The following is an 8432-nucleotide window of genomic DNA, read 5'->3' as shown; positions in this document are numbered from 1 at the left end:
TTTTCCATAGAGAAAGAGAGCACAGAGTGTGTCCTTTCAGTTTAATATTTTTTTAAAGTTATGGGATACACCAAACCTATAAATCCATGTGGCAATTTCAAGGGGCATTCGCTACATTTAGACTTCTTTCCATCCAAATTTAAAACAAAAAAAAATCAAAACCAACTGTACATTCATATTCAAACCACATTTACAACAAAACTAAGAGGCAGTGATGCCTAGTGGCTAATTCAAGTATCCTTTGTGGTGCTCTCTATGGGCAGGCCCCTTTGCATATCTGGGCTCTGTACTTGGGGATCAGCTTAAAGGATAGGTCCCTAACGAGCTGTTCTTTGTTCGTAAATCACAAGCATTATAAAGGAGCCTGGAGAGGATGGCACCCCTGGGTATTACAGGGCTAAGCACCATTAACCGAACGAGGCATTCAGGCTTGCGATCACTGGGATCTGAGTGTTCTAAGAGGAAGAGTCAAGTTATGAGGGTCCCCCACTCATGGTCATTTCACAAGTTTCTAGTGTGCCCCATACGCTGCCCATTTAGGTCTTAAAAATCAGGTTGTTCTGTCTTCTTCCAGAGAGAAGCTGCAGTACATCATGCAGCCGACAGGAGCTGGCAAACCAGGTTTCCAGTCTCACAACTCTATGCCCCTCAGAGCCTTAGAAGGCACTACAGTGCTGTATATTATATTAAGGAAAGCATCAGACAAGAACGAACAACAGCCAAATCTCCGTCAAAGCATAGTGTACACCTCTCCTCTGTTGCAGGCCACAGCAATTCTGAGAACAGAACAGCTGATGAACTCCACACACAGGGAGAGTTCTTAGAAATGTAAATGCACCGGAAGCAGAAAGCAAAATGACACCATAGTTACATAGCTACATACACCAGACATTTCAACAACAAGGATCCACGCTTTTCTCCTCCATGTCTGCAGGACTAAATTATATAGTGACAGCATACACCAATATTTTAGGGGCTTCCAACAGCCTCATCAACTTGATCTTCTTCCCCTCACACCTTCCAACAGACTTTTCCTTCCTGTTTCCTTCCTCTCATGAAATCCTCACTATTTTCTTCTGAGGGAGGCCCTTGATTTCTCACCAACTCTGTCATTTCAGGCCCCCTCAGACTCCTGGGCCCTGATTCCAAGGATCCCACCTACAGTTGCCCACAACCAGCCAACATGATTTTAAACATGACTTGACAGCCTACACTAGGTGCAAAGTCCAGTTTAAAGTTGTGCTAGTTAAGGCACGTGAGCTAATAGCTTTCATGTGATTATTTTCCCTGGCTTCAGTCTAGGTGCCTGAAAGGGTTAACAATCTTCAGACATGTGCACACTTTGGACATCAGTTTAGAATATCTGACCTTATTTTTAGTTCTCGAGAATTTGAGTGAAAAACGGAGCTTACCAGCTGATTCTAGTTAACCAGGTTTGAGTGTATAATGGCAAAAGGAGGACGTTTCTTTCTTGCTTACAAGAGAAACTTGAAACAAATTTAAATTATTTTGGCCTTTTGTTAAAGGTCAGAGTTGTGGGGAAAGAGGACTTGTTTGGAATTCAGTCAGGAAGTTTAACACAAATAACGCAGCTCATAGTTCTGTGAGAACAAGTCCCAGCCAAAAAAATGTGCTGATAAAACTGATTTGAGTACCAAGTCTCTTCTATCCAAGCATTTGTTTCACCGATAAACCCAGAGGCTTTTAAAGCTGCCATGCAAACTAGCATTTAGTGGAGGTGTGAAAGAGATGCTATTCATACCTTCCTAGATAGGCACAGGCTTTTATCAGGAGAGTTGAGCAAGAATGGACAGGGAAAGAGAAGGTATTGTTGTAGGTTGCCATGCAGATAGAATACATTGCAGAGGGAAGTTCTCGGTTACTCATTGTTCTGAAGCATTTTCCTGAGTCAACAGTTTTCATGGAAAAAAAATCATGACTGTATATTAATTAATTATTGAGAAACAGCATCCATAAGTCAATTAAATGAAGCATTTGTAAAGCAGCATGTGAACCTTGAAATTTTATACGTAAATTATGGGTGGAGGTGTTTCTGGGTGGGGGAATAAACCTTGAAGGAATTGAAGTAATCTCCATTACCTCCAGAGACTATCAATCAGATCAAGTAACAAAGAAAAGAAGACATTCCATCATCATCTTGTTTCCAATCTTAATAAAAGTGTTCCAAAATCTAGATAAAAACAGGTGGAAGCATTTTTCTTTTAGGGTATAAAGTTTAAAAAAATAAAACCCCTTTAGGGACTGGATGCTTCAAGTGATTGCTACTGAGCCATGGTGCCTTTCAACTCGACTGCCCAGATCCTGCAGACATGTACACTTGTGCTTAACTTTATAAAGGGGATTAATTCCATGGAAGCCAACAGGACTAGCTATGTACAAAAGTTTGCAGGATCCAGGCCCACGGATCTCTAGCTGTAATGCAGCTCAGGTTGGTAGCTAGTAGCTACCAAAAATTGTTCCCATACAACAGCTGTTTAATGGTATCAGACTATGAAATGAGTTGCTAATTAATTGCAGTTTCCTGTGGGCAGGTGCTCATAGCAAACAAGCACTACAAAGTAATTAACTTGAAGAGCCTGGACACCAGTCACCTTTATGTCACAACATTGATGCACATCAGTAGGGCAGTATACAGAACTCTACATTGGCACCGCCTGCAGTGAAATTGTCCTTAGCTAAAATAAAGGTCCCTTGATGGATTCTGGCCCCACTGAAGTCAATGGGAAAACTCCCAGCATTTCACCTTCCATCTTCAGAGCAGCTGAGCTAAGTATGTTAACACTCACTTTGAAAATTCTAAGCATGGTCTGGTTTCAGGGGTTGGAGCTGAGGTTAGTGATGTATCCAGAAAAGTGGGTGGCCAAAATCTTGCTTCATGTTTTCTGCAGAACTATTAAAATGTTTTATCCACAAACATTTATTGTTTATAAAGAAGTAACCACATCACTGAACTGATCATCAACTGTTAGATTCTAATTTCATATGAAAACATAACACTGCTGATGTTTAAGACACAAAGAGACTATTGCTTCATCCCACAAAATAAGCATTAATTCAATCCTTTCAAGGTTTCCTGCATATTACACTTACACTGACATTGCCTTGCACACTCTTAGCACTTTCTACTGCAAGTTCCTTTTCTTCAGTCATGACTTACTAGTGCTCTCTTAATGCCAACATCAGCCCCAGTGATTCAGCTGAAAAGGAACAGAACAAGAATTTTTCCCACTCAGTGACTCAGTCTCAATTATTTGAAAATTTATCCCCTCCCAGAAAAATCTGGAAAGAGATATTCTGCATTTTAAACTAATGAATTCCAATCCTACAGAAAACCCACTCTGAATCATCGAACACTTTAACCTCCAGTAGACAAGGAAAATGTTTTGCCACCCAGCGTGACTGTAATCGGAACGTTACCATGCGGCTGTTTCATTTCAGCTTTAATGAGGCAACACGAGTTGGATAATACACCTATAATCTTTCCTTTTCCCTCCTTTGCTCTGTTTCTGGGAAGCAGGTGCAGATATGAGTAAAAGTTCACAAAATGGATTCATATGTGACCAATTTGTAAATTCCCAAGCTGCTATCTGGGGAGGGCTTCCCACTGCCAAAAAATCTGTACTTGGGAACATTGCTGAATGTTTTCAGTGTTTACAGTAATGGTTTCACTTCATTTGGTCCTTTAAGATAAAGGATTAGAAACATTTCAGAGAAATGGTTAGATGTTATGGTACGTAAATGAAAATGTCAGTATCAATGTTCTCATTCTAAACGGGCTAGTAGAAAAGGAGAGATACCCACAAGTGTTCTCTCATGGGAATTACAGCATTTTCCTAATTTATTTTAAATGGTTAGTTCAGAAAAAAAAAAATCTATTTCCTACATATGGTTACATAATAGGTACAACTGCCAACAATCTGGATTTCTCTCTTTTTGAAGAAAGTAAGTACAGGGATAGTTTAAAAATGAATTTGCAACAGCAAATTAGACAGCATGTTTGGAAATGCTGGCCATAGATGAGGACTCCAGAGCGCCAAGGACCCGTGCACAGATGACTGCTTCCTTATTTTTATTCCTAAATATTGTGTGTGTGTTACCACCTTGACTCAAAGGGAATCGCCTTGCACTAGCTGCAAATGTGCATAAGAGAAAAAAAAAAAGGCAGAACAAGATGACACGGAGCATATGCCTGATGAGGAAAGAAAGCCTGTTCGTACCTCTCATAGCACATTTGACACACTTTTCAAGAAGAGAGTTAATCCCTGGACCTGTGCCCACTCAGTAAGTGCCATATGAGTCCAACCAGCCGGAGCTGCAGCAACTTGCACACCTGATTTTTCCAAAAGGTTTACGGCTGATGAATTGGCATACTTTGCTCATTTGAGTTGATTCTTTCCTTCTCCCATTGTTCTCCTCCCACTTGTAGTTTTGCATATAATCCCCTATGCAGGTAGACAGGTTCCACTGCACATTGTCTCACCAGCTAGACCACAATGACAAATCTTGTTCCCATCATATGGAAGAGGGACTTCTATTCCCTAAAGCAAGTTGTATGCAAATTGCTGCATTAAGATCATGAGAGTCCTTCCTGAATTGGGCACAGAATTATGAATTCAGTATTTGCCTCATCCTGTTATAGGGTTAGAGTGTGATTAAATGTTTTATAAATAGCAAGATTTGTAATCACTGAAATGACTGTTTTGGGGATTGCACATTTCTGATGACACACACATGGGAACAAAGCCTGTTACATGCCTGAAAGAGAGTTTTCCCCCCCTTTTGCTTCCTAAAACGGTTCACAATCAGTAATGAAATATGTTTTCCCATCTCCACTCCTCCATCCTCTGAATAAATTTGGAGTCAAATTCATAACTTCCAAGATCGCTCTCCATTCACTTTGCACGTTCATTTTGCTATTTCAGATTCTGAACGCCTGAATGAAGCCCCACTTTAAATGTTAATCTGGGGGTGAGGGGAGAATCAAATGGTGTAAGAAGATATACCTCTCCCATTACTAAGTCAGTAAAAAAAAAGGGGGGGGGGCAAGGGAGGGGGCGGAGGAGAACATTAGGTAAGAAACAAGCACCCTCCTTTCAGTGATTTGAAGCCCCCTGGAATCATGCACAAAACCTTCAGTTGGCAGGCAGGGGGTGGGAAGGGAAATGTGGAAGAATCTCCCTGCACTAAGCAAAGAAGAGCTCATTCTTCCTCTTCCACATCAAGATTATAAATTTCAACCATGTTGATAATTTCTACTGGGAGAAGGAAAAAACAAAATTTCCTATTTGCCTTCTATAAAAAGAAAGATGTACTGGTACCAAGCTATTTACTACTATATCGTACATGGAGCCACTAGGCCTATGGGCAGAGGAGGCATACCAGATTCTCATAGGTAATGTTAAGGAGCAGGCACTGATGACCAACAAAGTTCCAGGTCACTTAGGCAGCGTGATCAGGCTTCCTTCATACTGTTTATGAAGCCATCGTATCTGGATATACTGGGAGTTAAATCAAGGCAGTATGAAAAGAGCTATAAAAGGATGAGCTTTATAAATCACGTACACACTATACAGGTAGTCAAACACCAGTTCTAAAGTCCTTTCCCAACACATGCTGCTCTTGATGTAAAACCTAGAAGTATTCTCTGGAACAGCCTCTTTAGCTAGCTCCTCTGTAAAAATGTATCCCCAGAACATTGTATTCCTTTAACAACAAGAGCTTTAAAGAGTACCTTCTGCAGTGACTGAACCTCACTGGATCAGACAAGTGATACTTCAGATCAGAACATCATACTGGGCCATTTGGCCTTGGTGGAGTGAAAGCAATTTACACCAGTTGAAGATCTGGTCATATGATTTTTTATTTTTGTTTAATATATAAAGCTGAGCTTTCGTTTAAGAAAGGAGCAACTATCAACATTGCACTACCTGTCTTTCATAAATATGGCTTCACTTATATTTTTAATTATGTTAATATTCAACAGCAACAAAGAGTTTGAATGGGATAAAAGTCAAAGGTATGTAACTATGTGGGAAAGCGTGGTAGAGAAGATATTTACAGTAGGGTAAAAAGCAGGGCAGTTTCACAAATGTATATCAATGATGTTATGAGAAAACAAATGAAAAAAATAGCAGCCACTCTTTTAGGTATGGAATGAAAAGTGATGAACACTGGGCATCTCTGATTAACATACATATAATACAGACAATTGACCAAATTTACTTAGGAAAAAATCTAATGTATTGCAGACAGTCACTTCATCAAGGTCTGAAAATGTGGTTAAGCCACTTTACAAATGCATTATAGTTGCACATGAGCCAGAACCAAAACCCCAGATCCAAATGCATTCAAACTTTGATGAAGAGGTCCAAAATTCAGATCTGAATTTTTTATCTTTGGCCCACCTCTAATTCTGTTCAGAGCAAATGGAGATTTCCATAGGATTAGCTTTTGAGCTATTAGTAAGGCTCAAGGTGCAAAAAGACTTTTAGCTGTAAATTTCTTACTAGACAGCCCTACTCTCTGGGTGTGAATTATGGTTTCTACAGGACATAGAGGGTTAAAAGGAACAGTGGATTCCTACCATCTGAGGAGACAGTTCCTGTGAATTATGTGGTTTGAAACAGAGCCCTGAGCCCAAAGCTTCCAAGTTCTGTGCCTGGCTCTGTCTCACCATGCTACCTTGGGCAAGTCACTTATCTTCTATGTGCCTCACTTTTCTCACCATCAGAAGAGGAATAACAATACCAAACTCACAAGGGAATTGTGATATACTAATTTGTTGATATTTGTGAGGTGTTTGGAGATCACAGTGATAAGCACCATAGAAAGGTCTATAAATAAATGTCTGAAAAGCACTCTAAACATAAAAATTACTATATAAATGTTAAGCATTGTTATATAACCATTTTCAGCATAACTAAGAATCTTTAACTGTGCAGCAAAACGATAATTCTTCATCATTCTCTTGGAAACAATGTATATGGTTTTCTGTGGTTTCTTTGCGGAAATGGAAAAAAAAACAAAAAACCCCACCACTTTCCAAGAAACTATCCACAGCAACGTTTCCAGGAAAAACCAAGGGAGATTCTTTGCATTGGACACTTCTCCTCTCCTAGGAATGGAGAGGAGGATTAAAAAAGGAAGCCATCCAAGACTGACACTAAGGACATTGCTTCCGAAATTCCTAGAACACTGATTTGATCTTAGTCAGTCGAGATTCCCTGTCCCTGAAAGTCGTCACGATCTACCCCACCAAAACACCCACCTTGGTATTCAAAAGTGGCTGATCAGATAACCCAAATTAACCTAGTAAGTTTAGTGATGTCATACAAGTACCTGTCAATGTGGTAGTGATGGACGGTACCTGGCTAAGCTGCAGGGAGAATGGCACAAACATGGGGAAAGTGGGAGTCTCAGGAAATAGGATCCAATTCTTTTGTGAGAGCTCAGGAAAATAGATGGGTCTTGGGAGTGCAAAAAGAATAAGGAATCCCAGTTAGAGCAGAGTGGCTGGGGCAGACAGGGAGATAGTCTTCGACTGTAAGTGCTTGGGGCCATGTCTATAGAATACCTGGTACAATGTGGTTGGGGCCTTCAGGCAATTGTGCAATATAAACAACAACTACAGCGACAGAAAGGGTTTTTCTGTCAAGAGGTAGTAGCTAGGTTTGTAGAAGAATTCTTCCATTGACCTACCGGTGTCTATACCAGGGCTTACGTCAGCTGAACTCTCTTGCAAGTTAATTCACACCCCTTTAGAGAGAGAAACTGATACATGTCTATTTAATGTGAAATATTTATGGTATCTATTTTAAATGCTAATTTCTTCAAAAAGAAAAGAAAAAAAAGTCACACAGCCACTTCTCTTAAAAATTAAGACATATTTTAATATAAAGCAAAGACATAGCTGGAAGCTTTCTCCTTTGAGTAGGACAGTAAGAAAAACCCACCATCTATGTTTGAGTGTCCAGTGGGAAGATCTGCAATACCCAATGCCCACGTTATTTTTTATAAACCAAAACCAAGGAGTTTATTATCCTTGAATACAGGAAACAGTGCAGTACATTTCACTCTTTAGAGACTCACTGATGCCTCCTGGAAAAGCTTTAAAGAGAAGCTTTCATGCCTGTACAGTGTATCATATATTCTCATAGGTCATTATTTTTCTTGCTCTGTTTTTTTTTTTTTTTAAATTAGGGCCATTTGCATAGAAGAAGCCACTTTGTTCTCTAGGATTTTATTAACTCTTGCACCCAAAAAACCTCTGACACTAGACTTATCTCTGCAATGTGGTAAACGGCTAGGAAAGGGATCATGTCTTTAGGTGACAAATAAGCAGCCGGAGTAGATAATCTTCCTAATAAAAGGCTTTATCACCCCCTGCCCTGGAAAAACTTGCAAAAGGAGAA

The sequence above is a fragment of the Eretmochelys imbricata genome, chromosome 12 (assembly GCF_965152235.1).
Source record: "Eretmochelys imbricata isolate rEreImb1 chromosome 12, rEreImb1.hap1, whole genome shotgun sequence".
NCBI lineage: Eukaryota > Metazoa > Chordata > Testudines > Cheloniidae > Eretmochelys > Eretmochelys imbricata.
Note: the sequence above shows the minus strand (reverse complement) of the source record.